Source organism: Dendrobates tinctorius, unplaced genomic scaffold, assembly GCF_039654945.1.
Source record: "Dendrobates tinctorius isolate UK_male_01 unplaced genomic scaffold, ASM3965494v1 ptg000073l, whole genome shotgun sequence".
Taxonomy (NCBI): domain Eukaryota; kingdom Metazoa; phylum Chordata; class Amphibia; order Anura; family Dendrobatidae; genus Dendrobates; species Dendrobates tinctorius.
The window spans coordinates 11,688,375-11,701,618 of NW_027361741.1; positions in this window are offsets into that span (position 1 = coordinate 11,688,375).

Below are 13,244 nucleotides of genomic sequence, written 5' to 3' on the forward strand. Positions count from 1 at the left end.
AGATTTCCAGAAGAATTAACTGAGGAACAGTACAATGCAGGGTTGAAAGAAAACATGCTCCAGATTACTTGTTTGTTTTTTTTATGTTAAAGTCTTATAAATGTCATTTTTTGTTTTTATTTATTTTTCTTTTGAATATTTAGAAAAATAGACAAGTCAGAAGAACTGAGAGGTCATCTTTGAAAGATGCGCTAAACCAAAATCTGTAGCTTCCAGAAATGTAGAATATAAGACAAGCAGGTGATGGATACAAATATTTTTGGAGATTTCTTAAGTTCCTATCAATATTCCTTTTGAAGAAAAATACAGTTTGGTTGCTTTTACACAGCATGATTATCTGAAATGAGCAATCCTCAGAGATCTTGTTACCGATAATTGTGCAGTGTAAACAGGCTGGCAATCACACAACTAACAAGCATAACGCTCATTCTTTGGGTGAAATTATCTTTTGGCTTGCTTAAAAATTAATAGTTCTTTGCAGTGCGTCGCCCTGTGTAAACATGCAATATTGTCAATGGAAATTGACCAACTTTCGCACAGAAAAATTATTATTATTATTATTATTATTTATTGTTCTAGCGCCATTTATTCCATGGCGCTTTACATGTGAGGAGCGGTATACATAAAAACAAGTACAATAATCTTAAACAATACAAGTCATAACTGGTACAGGAGGAGAGAGGACCCTGCCCGCGAGGGCTCACAATCTTCAAGGGATGGGTGAGGATACAGTAGGCGAGGGTAGGTTTATTTTTCTTTTGAATATTTAGAAAAATAGACAAGTCAGAAGAACTGAGAGGTCATCTTTGAAAGATGCGCTAAACCAAAATCTGTAGCTTCCAGAAATGTAGAATATAAGACAAGCAGGTGATGGATACAAATATTGCAACCAAACTGTATTTTTCTTCAAAAGGATTATTGATAGGAACTTAAAAATCTATTAAGATCTATTACTGATTGTTCTGTGCGCATTGTAAGGAGGACTCATTCAGACGTACGCGAAATTCATTCCGAGCATGGACCACAATCCACGGACTGGCCACGGGTCTCCTGACCCGGACTCAGCTGCCTCATATGGCTGTTGAGTTCGGTTCAGCAGATCTACAGACAGGCTGTGCTCAGACCGAGTTTCATGGACACTTGATTGAGCCCTAAGACTGCTAAATGACTACCGGTTGGCAAACATATGGCTGACTGGGTGCCTTTTAACCCCAACGATCATCTTATTTAAAGATTCCAAAGCCTCACTCCAGCCTGTCTGATTGCAGAAAAATATATACATTAGATTGTTTTCAACCTGAAACACCAGCGTGATTACGGAGGCCAGTGATTGGTTGCAGTAGTCTCATGTATTAATTTGGTTTTACCATTTGTATGAGTATACTGTATAGAACATGTTTGAGTGATGTAATAATTTAATCATCTGTAGTCAAACAATTTGCAAAGAAACATACTTTTAACAATTCAATATATATTCTGCAAGTGTGGTATTTACCATGCCAACAATGTAATGAATATTAAAAACTGTAGCAAACATACGTAAAGTCATATTTTTAATGTTATACATGTAATACTGTATTTTCACAACTCAACAGTGGTGAACGCTATTTATATGATTTTATTCACATTTTATTTTTTTTATGTAAATCTCTCTGTACTGTTGCTCAGAGAGGCAGACGAATATATTCTAAATGGTATATGTATTTTCCAACAAATAAAAAAATCTTTGTTGTTACCTAGGTGTTGCATGCCTGTTTATTATGGATATCTATTTTCTAATTTTCAGGATTGCTGACTCTGCTTACCTGTGTTCCATATTTTAGAAGTCAGTACCATAGGTAGTCTACACCCATGTAGCTCACACTATGTAAACCTGTTTTTACAGTAACTGTCAGGTAACTCGATTGACATGGGAGTGGTTGCATTCCATGAGCTAAAGTGCAGGTGAATGCTGTAGACGAGGGATTTACCTTTACACTATAAGCAAACTAAGAAACATCTCTTAACCAGGCTAAACTTTCCTAATAGAATTATACATATACACTTACTTTATTTGAATATTGCAAAGAATTTAAAAGGATCAGTATGCAGGATTTTTTTAAAATGCACATGAGAAAGAAGAATGCTACTTCGATGAAGCAGGGTAAGTATAAAACTTCACATTTATTGATACGTTAAAATATTATGTCAACCTCATATCACACACTAAACTTACGCGTTTCTGTTAGAGAGCCGTACTTATGGTCAAGGTAGCTGCTGATGACCCACTATTAAATACTATTGGCTGTTAGCCACATTTTGCTTATCAGCCATTGGAGAAAAAAAAATGCATATACGTAATTAGTTCACCTGCTGAAACAAATAAGTGTAAAACTGTTAAAAACTATGAACAGAGAGAAGCTACTCACACTCAATCACATATATTATATATAAGACCCTGTCTCACATTTAGTCCTAGTGGGGTTCTGGTATTTAACTTGAAGATCCAAAATGGTTCTCTGTTCAGGATTTTCCCTTTCAAGTTACCACCCCTAGTTGGTCTATAGACCCTTCCTATGTCTGCAAATTTTAAAAAAGATATACCATATATACTCGAGTATAAGCCGACCCCCCCCTAATTTTGCCACAAAAAAACTGGGAAAACCTATTGACTCGAGTATAAGCCTAGGGTGGAAAATGCAGCAGCTACTGGTAAATTTCAAAAATAAAAATAGATACCAATAAAAGTAAAATTAATTGAGACATCAGTAGGTTAAATGTTTTGAATATCCATATTGAATCAGGAGCCCCAATATAATGCTCCAAACAGTCCATGATGGCCCTATAAGATGCTCCATACAAAATACGCCCCATATAATGCTATGGGGGACAGGTGCCGGTGTTGCCACTGACTCAGGGCCTCGGCACCTCAGATATTCACATGTCCCCGTTCCACTGCTGCACGTCGCTCTGTCTTCTGGGTCCTCTGTCAGTGACTGTTCAGGCAGAGGGCGCGCAATAACTACATCATCGCGCCCTCTGACCTGAACATCACAGCCAGAGGACGCAGAGAACAGCGACGTGAGGTGTAATGGGGACATCGCATATACCTACCCCCTCCTGACGCGGTCTCTGCAGCCCCTGCTTTTCCCACGGTCTCCAGCGCCGCAGCTCGTTAGTCATGAATATGCGCATATTCATGACTTTAATGAGCGGTACCACGTGATCGCTGTACACAGGCGCCGGAGAGCTTGCGAGAAGCAGGGGCTGCAGAGACCACGCCAGGAGGGGATAATTATGATCTGACACCGCACTCCCCCGCCGACCCCCTGGCATATATGACTTAAGTATAAGCCGAGAGGGGCACTTTTAGATTTTAAAAATAGGCTAAAAATCTCGGCTTATACTCGAGTACATACAGTATCTGCTTTGTGTGTGTTCGTAAAATGCCTAGAAACCGCAAAGATATTAATGGCTGTTGGATTTACATCTGACATATGCCTCCTGATGCGTTTTTTAAGGGTCCAATTGTACAGCCCACATATTGTATTTGACATGTCATACATTCAATTAAATAGATAACTCTAGCAGTACTGCAGTTTATAAAAGTTTTTATATTAAAACTGTGACCCGTAACATATGAGGTAAAACTTGTGCATTTCTGGACGAGTTGACATGAGACACACCTGGAGTGGTCATAATTGTAAAAACCTTTTAGAGCAAGCCAAGTGTCTGGTTGCTCTTTTATATCTTTTTATATCTTTGATATAAAGGCTAGGAGATAAAATGGGAGCCTTTTTGGCTATATATCATATATTTTTATTACTAATAATACTGGCTAATTTAGAGTCTTTGTACAAAATAAGCAACTAGTTTTGTTTCTATAGTTAAAAAGTATAGTATTATGGGCTATATTGTGTAGAGAAAGTTATAAATTTATTGTTATTTCTATTGTTTTTGTACCAAGAGCGATTTTTGCCACGGTTCCTTGTATCCTCAAGTAGGTCTTGTCTTTCTATGTTTGCAACGATCCTTTTAGCACAATTTAATGTCCAATCTGTATAACTCCTGTCCCGAAGTCTAGTGAGAACTTTATTGGATTCAATGCAAAAGGCTCTGTTGTGTGCAGTAACGATTTATGCATATTCTCCAACCGGGATATTTTTTATAGTGTGGGGGAGGATGACATGACTGTGCTTTTAATATTAAATTGCTATCTGTGTAAGAAATGACAGAATTGCTAGAGGTATTTCCCATTAAGGTAACGTCTAAATATTTGATTTCATTATCATTTTAAAAATATGTGAACCTCAGATTGAATTAATTGTCATTAACCCCTTTCCTACATTAGACGTACTATTCCGTCCATGTGACCTGGGACCTAAGTCCCAAGGACGGAATAGTACGTCTAGCGCGATTAGCTGCGCTCACGGGGGGAGCGCAGCTGATCGCGGCCGAGTGTCAGCTGATTATCACAGCTGACACCCGGCACACGTTAACTCCTGGCACACAGTGATCAAACACAATCGCAGTGTACCGGGGGTTTAGAGAAGCATCGGAAGGGAGGGGGCTCCCTCCTTGCTTCCCTGAGACCCCCTCAGCAGCGCGATGTGCAGCGCTGCTGCGGGGGTCTCCTTCCCTGCAGGTCCCCGAATCCAAAATGGCGGCGGGGACCTTCGGGGGCCTGCAGGGAGGCGGCTTCCTCATGCCAGCAAAGCGCCGGCATGAGGAAGCTTGTAGCACTGCCTGTAACAGATCGCTGATCTGTGACAGCGATCTGTCACATGACAGTTATGTCCCCCCTGGGACATTGTAATAAAGTTAAAAAAAAGTGTAAAAATAATTTATAAAAAATCGCTAAATAAATTAAAAAAAACAAAAATGTTCCCTAATAAATTCATTTTTTGAAAACAAAACAAAAGTACACATTTGGTATCGCCGCGTACGTAACAACCTGCCCTATAAAACTGTCCCACTAGTTAACCCCTTTATTGAGCCCCTTAAAAAATAAAAAAACGAAGCAAAACAATGCTTTATCATCATACCGCTGAACAAAAAGTGCAATAACATGCGATCAAAAAGACGGATATAAATAACCATGGTACCGCTGAAAACGTCATCTTGTCCCGCAAAAAACGAGCCACCACACAGCGTTATCAGCAAAAAAATAAAGTTATAGCTCGCAGAATAAAGCGATACAAAAATAATTATTTTTTTATATGGAATCATAGAATCGTAGAGTTGGAAAGGACCTCATCGGCCATCCGGTCCAACCCCCTGCTCAAAGCAGGATTCGCTAAATCATCCCAGTCAGATGTCTGTCCTGCCTCTGTTTGAAGACTTCCAATGAAGGAGAACTCACCAGTTCTCGTGGCAGCTTGTTCCACTCATTGATCACTCTAACTGTCAAAAAGTTTTTTCTAATATCTAATCTGTGTCTGCTCCCATTCAGTTTCACCCCATTGCTTCTAGTCTTTCCTTGTGCAAATGAGAATAAAGTTGATCCTTCTACAATGTGACAGCCCTTGAGATATTTGTAGACAGCTATTAAGTCTCCTCTCAGTCTTCTCTTTTGCAAAGTAAACAATCCCAAATCCTGCAACCTTTCCTCATAAGACAGGGTTTGCAGACCGGTCACCATTCTGGTCGCTCTTTTCTGAACTTGCTCCAGTTTGTTGATGTCTTTTTTAAAATGTGGTGCCCAAAACTGGACACAATATTCCAGATGAGGTCTGACCAAAGAGGAGTAGAGGGAAATAATGACTTCACGTGATCTGGACTGTATGCTTCTGTTAATACATCCTAGAATTGCATTTGCCTTTTTTGCTGCTGCATCACACTGTTGACTCATATTCAGTTTGTGATCTATTAGTATGCCCAAGTCTTTTTCACATGTGCTGTTGCTTAGCCCTATTCCTCCCATTCTGTATATGCTTTTTTCATTTTTATTGCCCAGATGTAGTACTTTGCATTTTTCCCTGTTAAAAACCATTCTGTTAGTTGCTGCCCACTTCTCCAGTTTATTTATATCTTTTTGAATCCTGTCTCTCTCTTCTATAGTATTAGCTATCCCTCCTAGCTTTGTGTCATCAGCAAGTTTAATCAGTTTACCCTCATTTCCTTCATCTAAATCGTTGATAAAGATGTTGAACAATACAGGGCCCAGGACAGAGCCCTGTGGTACCCCACTTGAGACATTCTTCCAACTGGATGTGCAGCCATTTACGACCACTCTTTGGGTCCGATCACTAAGCCAGTTATGAATCCACCTAACAGTTGCCTTGTCCATTCCATACTTAATCATTTTTTCAATAAGGATTGTATGAGATACTTTGTCAAATGCTTTGCTGAAGTCAAGATATACTATATCTACAGCATTTCCTTGATCCACCCAATCAGTGATTCCGTCATAGAAGGAAATTAAGTTAGTCTGACATGACTTATTAGTTACAAACCCATGCTGACTCTGTTTAATCACTTCATTCTTATCCAGGTACTGACATACATGTTGTTTAATAATTTGTTCAAAGATCTTTCCTGGTATAGAAGTCAGACTCACAGGCCTATAGTTGCCTGGGTCCACCTTCTTCCCCTTTTTGAAGATAGGAACAACATTTGCTCTTCTCCAGTCTTCTGGGACTTCTCCTGTTCTCCAAGAATTTTCAAAGATTATGGAGAGGGGTTCAAAAATTTATTCTGCTATCTCCTTCAGTACTCTGGGGTGTAATTCATCTGGACCTGGAGACTTGAATTCATTTAGGTTAGCTAAGTGTTTCCTCACTATCTTTCTGTTTATAGATATCCTGGATTCTTCGATTCCCTTAATAGGACAGTGAAGAACAGTTGATGTTACATTTCCTTTCTGAGAGAAAACAGATGCAAAATAGGAATTTAAAAGTTCGGCCTTCTCAACATCCTGTCTTGCCATTTCATCATTTTCATCCTGTAAAAATCCTATAGCATCTTTGACTTTTCTTTTACTTTTGACATATCCCCAAAATCCTTTATTATTGCTTTTGACATCTCTTGCAAGCCTCAATTCATTGTCAGCTTTATCTAATCTGATTTGTGCCCTGCAGGTTCTGCAGACAGCATTATATTCTTCTTTAGATATGCCCCCCTCTTTCCATTTTATAAACATTTTTTTCTTCCTTTTTAGCATGTGCTTAAGTTCTGTGTTCATCCATCCTGGCTTCCTTAAATGCTTCCTATTCTTCCCTCTTTTCGGAATTGTTAACGATTGTGCTTTGAGAATTTCATTTTTCAAGATTTCCCATCCTTCCTGGACATTTTTGTCTTTTTAAGGATATCCAGCCATTGGATCCCTCCAATTCTCTTTCTGAATCCCTTAAAATATGCCTTTCTGAAATCTAACCTTGACGTCTGAGACTTCACAGGTCTTCCTCCTCTAGTTATCCAAAATTCTAAAATAGCATGGTCGCTACCTCCTAGGGTCCCAGCCACTTTTACCTCCTCAACCATTTCCTCCCTGTTTATAAGGATTAGATCCAAGGTAGCAGTTCCCCTTGTTTTCTCCCCTACCTTTTGGAAGATAAAGTTGTCAGCAAGAGAGGATAAGAATTTCCTTGACCTGTTAGTTTTGCCTGAGAGAGATTCCCAACAAATGTCTGGATAGTTGAAATCTCCCATGACAACTATGTCATATTTTTTGGAGAACTTGGCCATTTGATGCATAAAGAGTTCATCCATATCTTCAGCTTGCACAGGCGGCCTGTAGTAAATGCCTACAATGGTGTCCTTTCCATTGTTCTGTCCTTGTATTCTTACCCAAACAGTTTCCACAGAACTCCCAGTCTCTGAAGCTTCAATCTCTGTGCAGATATACGCGTTTCTAACATACAATGCGACACCTCCTCCTCGTTTATCAAGTCTGTTTCTTGCAAATAAGTTGTATCCTTCTAGTCTTGTATTCCAATCATGTGTATCGTTCCACCAAGTTTCAGTGATTCCAATGACATCATATTTCTTTTCCTGTGTTAGTAGTTCCAATTCTCCTTGTTTGCTTCCCATGCTTTGTGCATTAGTATAGAAACATTTTAGTTTGTGATAGGTTTCTCTTTCTCCAATATTTTTATTAATTAGATTCTTTTGTCTTTGTTCTTCCTTTCCACTTCTAATAAAACAAAACAGACTGCGAAAAACCTAACTGATATCCAAAAATATTTTATTGCTAAAACATATACAAAAGATGTATATATGTACACATATATATACAGTGCCTATAAGTAGTATTCAACCCCCTGCAGATTTAGCAGGTTTGATAAGATGCAAATAAGTTAGAGCCTTCAAACTTCACACAAGAGCAGGATTTATTAACAGATGCATAAATCTTACAAACCAAAAAGTTATGTTGCTCAGTTAAATTTTAATACATTTTAAACATAAAAGTGTGGGTCAATTATTATTCAACCCCTAGGTTTAATATTTTGTGGAATAACCCTTGTTTGCAATTACAGCTAATAATCGTCTTTTATAAGACCTGATCAGGCCGGCACAGGTCTCTGGAGTTATCTTGGCCCACTCCTCCATGCAGATCTTCTCCAAGTTATCTAGGTTCTTTGGGTGTCTCATGTGGACTTTAATCTTGCGCTCCTTCCACAAGTTTTCAATTGGGTTAAGGTCAGGAGACTGACTAGGCCACTCCAACACCTTGATTTTTTCCCTCTTGAACCAGGCCTTGGTTTTCTTGGCTGTGTGCTTTGGGTCGTTGTCTTGTTGGAAGATGAAATGACGACCCATCTTAAGATCCTTGATGGAGGAGCGGAGGTTCTTGGCCAAAATCTCCAGGTAGGCCGTGCTATCCATCTTCCCATGGATGCGGACCAGATGGCCAGGCCCATTGGCTGAGAAACAGCCCCACAGCATGATGCTGCCACCACCATGCTTGACTGTAGGGATGGTATTCTTGGGGTCGTATGCAGTGCCATCCTGTCTCCAAACGTCACGTGTGTGGTTGGCAGCAAAGATCTCGATCTTGGTCTCATCAGACCAGAGAACCTTGAACCAGTCAGTCTCAGAGTCCTCCAAGTGATCATGAGCAAACTGTAGACGAGCCTTGACATGACGCTTTGAAAGTAAAGGTACCTTACGGGCTCGTCTGGAACGGAGACCATTGCGGTGGAGTACGTTACTTATGGTATTGACTGAAACCAATGTCCCCACTGCCATGAGATCTTCCCGGAGCTCCTTCCTTGTTGTCCTTGGGTTAGCCTTGACTCTTCGGCCAAGCCTGCCCTCGGCACGGGAGGAAACTTTCAAAGGCTGTCCAGGCCGTGGAAGGCTAACAGTAGTTCCATAAGCCTTCCACTTCCGGATGATGCTCCCAACAGTGGAGACAGGTAGGCCCAACTCCTTGGAAAGGGTTTTGTAGCCCTTGCCAGCCTTGTGACCCTCCACGATCTTGTCTCTGATGGCCTTGGAATGCTCCTTTGTCTTTCCCATGTTGACCATGTATGAGTGCTGTTCACAAGTTTGGGGAGGGTCTTAAATAGTCAGAAAAGGCTGGAAAAAGAGATAAGTAATCCAAACATGTGAAGCTCATTGTTCTTTGTGCCTGAAATACTTCTTAATACTTTAGGGGAACCAAACAGAATTCTGGTGGTTTGAGGGGTTGAATAATAAATGACCCTCTGAATAAACTTTTCACAATTTAAAAAAAAATTAAACAAAGAAATAACATTCTTTTTTGCTGCAGTGCATTTCACACTTCCAGGCGGATCTACAGTCCAAATGTCACAATGCCAAGTTAATTCCGAATGTGTAAACCTGCTAAATCTGCAGGGGGTTGAATACTACTTGTAGGCACTGTATATAAGAAAGGGTGGTAATCCCAATACCCGAATGGAGGAATACCGGGAAACAATATGGCATTAATTATGATAAAGTGTCCCCAAATAGAATAATGTACTATAATTTAACAAAAATGTGTACAACATAGCATAATTGAATCGAATGGTGTAACCACCAATAATGTGTAACAGGTAACAGTACCCAAAAATATGGGCATGTATTATATTGCAAGCTAGTGCTAACATGAAAAAATGTATATAAATATATAAACGTACAGTTACATGTTACACATTTATATATTGTAAACAACTCGATAAGCACCAATGTGCTAAAGGCTAAATAGCCCTGCCATATTGCGCACACCTAAATCAAATGGAAAACACTGGAGTATATGATGCCACAATGCACTTAAATATATGTATCGATACCCCACAAGTAGAATAGCCGTGCCATGAGGCCTACAATTGTAATAGACACATATCCAAAGAGAAAGGCTATAAATACCTTGTAACTGTTAATGCCAAGTTCCCAGTATACGGCCGACCCCGACGCGCGTTTCGGCGTCTGCCTTCATCTCTTTTTCTCTTTCCACTTCTAATAGCAGAGTTCTCAATAGCATTTGTCAGGTGTATGGCTTTTTCTGGTCTTGCATATCTTGCATATCATTGCATAAAAGCGCCAAAACATAAAACCGACATAAATGAGGTATCGCTGTAACCGTACTGACCCGAAGAATAAAACCGCTTTATCAATTTTACCGCACGTGGAACGGTGTAAACGCACCCCTTAAAAGAAATCAATGAAACGCTCGTTTTTGTTCATCCCAAAAATCGGAATAAAAAGCGATTAAAAAATGTCACATGCCCGAAAATGGTACCAATAAAAACGTCAACTCGTCCCGCAAAAAATAAGACCTCACATGACTCAGTGGGTCAATATATGGAAAAATTATAGCTCTCAAAATGTTGTGATGCATAAACTATTTTTACAATAAAAAGCGTCTTTTAGCATGCGACAGCTGCCAAAAATAAAAATAAATAAATAGTAAATCACCATTATCACCCCCTTAGGGAAAAATAATAAAATAAAAAAAATGTATTTATTTCCATTTTCCCATTAGGGTTAGGGCTAGGGGTGTGTTGGGGTTAGGGTTGGAGTTAGAATTGGGGGGTTTCTACTGTTTTGGCACATCAGGGGCTTTCCAAACGCGACATGGAGTCTGATCTCAATTCCAGCCAAAAATGTCAAATGGCGCTGCTTCCCTTCCGAGCTCTGCCATGCGCCCAAATAGTGGTTTACTCCCACATATGGGGTATCAGCGTACTCAGGAGAAATTGCACAATAACTTTTGGGGTCCTGTTACTCTTGGGAAAATAACAATTGGGGGTGAAAAGATCATTTTTGTGGAAAAAATGATTTTTTTAATTGTACGGCTGTGCGTTGTAAACTTCTGTGAAGCCCTTGAGGGTTCAAAGTTCTCACCACTATCTAGATAAGTTCCTTGGGGGGTCTAGTTTCCAAAATGGGGTCACTTGTGGGGGGTTTCCACTGTTTTGGCTCATCAGGAGCTTTCCAAACTTGACATGGCATCCAATCTGAATTCCAGCCAATTTTGCAGTGGAAAAAGTCAAACTGCACTCCTTCCCTTCTGAGCTCTGCCATGCACTCAAACAGTGGCTCCCCCCCACATATCAGGTATCGGCGTACTCAGGACATATTGCACAATAACTTTTCAAGTCCAATTTCTCCTGTTACCCTTGGTAAAATAAAAGAAATTGAACCTGAAGTAATTTTTTTTGTGAAAAAAAGTTAAATGTTAATTATTTTTTAAGCATTCAAAAAATTCCTATGAAGCACCTGAAGGGTTAATAAACTTCTTGAATGTGGTTTTGAGCACCTTGAGGGGTGCAGTTTTTAGAATGGTGTCACTTTTGGGTATTTTCAATCATATAGACTCCTCAAAGTGACTTCAAATGTGATGTGGTGATGTGGTCCCTAAAAATAAAATGGTGTTGTAAAAATGAGAAATCGCTGGTCAACTTTTAACCCTTATAACTTCCTAACAAAAAGAAATTTTTTTCCAAAATTGTGCTGATGTAGACATGTGGGAAATATTATTTCTTAACTATTTTGTGTCACATAACTCTCTGGTTTAAGGGCATAAAAATTCAAAGTTTGAAAATTGCAAAATTTTCACCATACTTCCTTTTTTTTCATAAACGCAAGTTATAGCGAAGAAATTTTACCACTAAAGTGAAGTAAAATATGTCGTGAGAAAACAATCTCAGAATCGCCTAGATCCGTTGAAGCGTTCCTGAGTTATTACCTCATAAAGGGACAGTGGTCAGAATTGTAAAAATTGGCCCGGGAGTTAACGTGCAAACCACCCTTGGTAGTAAAGGGGTTAATATAGGATATAAATTTAGGGCAGCCTGATCACGATACAAAACTTACACTACCGTTCAAAAGTTTAGGGTCACTTTGAAAATTCCTTGTTTTTGAAAGAAAAGCACAGTTTTTTCCAATGAAGCTAACATTAAATGATTCAGAAATACACTTTATGGGGGGGCGTGGCCTGAACGAGATGTGAGTGGACGTCTGAGACAGAAGCTCCCGCTCAATATCAGTCATTATAAAGATTGCAGCCTTCAAAATCGAGGTTATATACCCACATTTACCAGGGGAAACCGCAGCCAGTGCGGTGCCTACAAAAGCTCATATCTGCGGAGTAATGACAGGCAGAAAGAGCTCCAGAAAGGTGGTGAGGGAGCAGGAGAGAAAGATCCAAGATGGCGATGACCGGGAAAAAATGCTGACAGCAGAGCTGGAGGAGGTGAGGGAGAATCTCAAAGGAGCTGACGCCGTGGCTAAGCTCTGGAAATTTGCACGTTAGGTGGATGTGACCTGGAGCCAGGCGGTGATTAATGAGACACAAAGCAGGACTGAAAGTTATGTGAAACAGAAGGAGGAGGAGGAGGAGGGAGCAGAAAGTGATGGTGAGAGCTGTGCTGACACGAAGGAGGGAGATGAAGGGGACGGTGGAGAGACTGAGAAAGACACTGTAACATGCATAGTCGGGCTTCAGATCCCTGAGGTGCCCACTCTGAAAGATATGTTTAAGGTAATCCTTGACAGTCATACTACTATCACCAATGTGACTGCGCAACTAGGGGTCCTGCAGGTGGACATGTCTAAACTGCAGCAGTCAATGCATGTAACTAAGGAGAGAATGGTAGAGGCAGAAAAGCGCATCAGTAATGCTGAGGACTACATAGCAAAAGCAGAAAAGGCCTTTAAACGCATAAGTGCTGTGATTTCTGCATACAAGTGAAAACGGATGACCTTGAAAACAGGTCTAGGTGCAATAATGTACGGCTGATTGGAGTGCCAGAAAATACGGAAGGAGCGGCGCCGACAGTTTTTTGAAAAATGGCTATTAAACATTATTGGCTCTG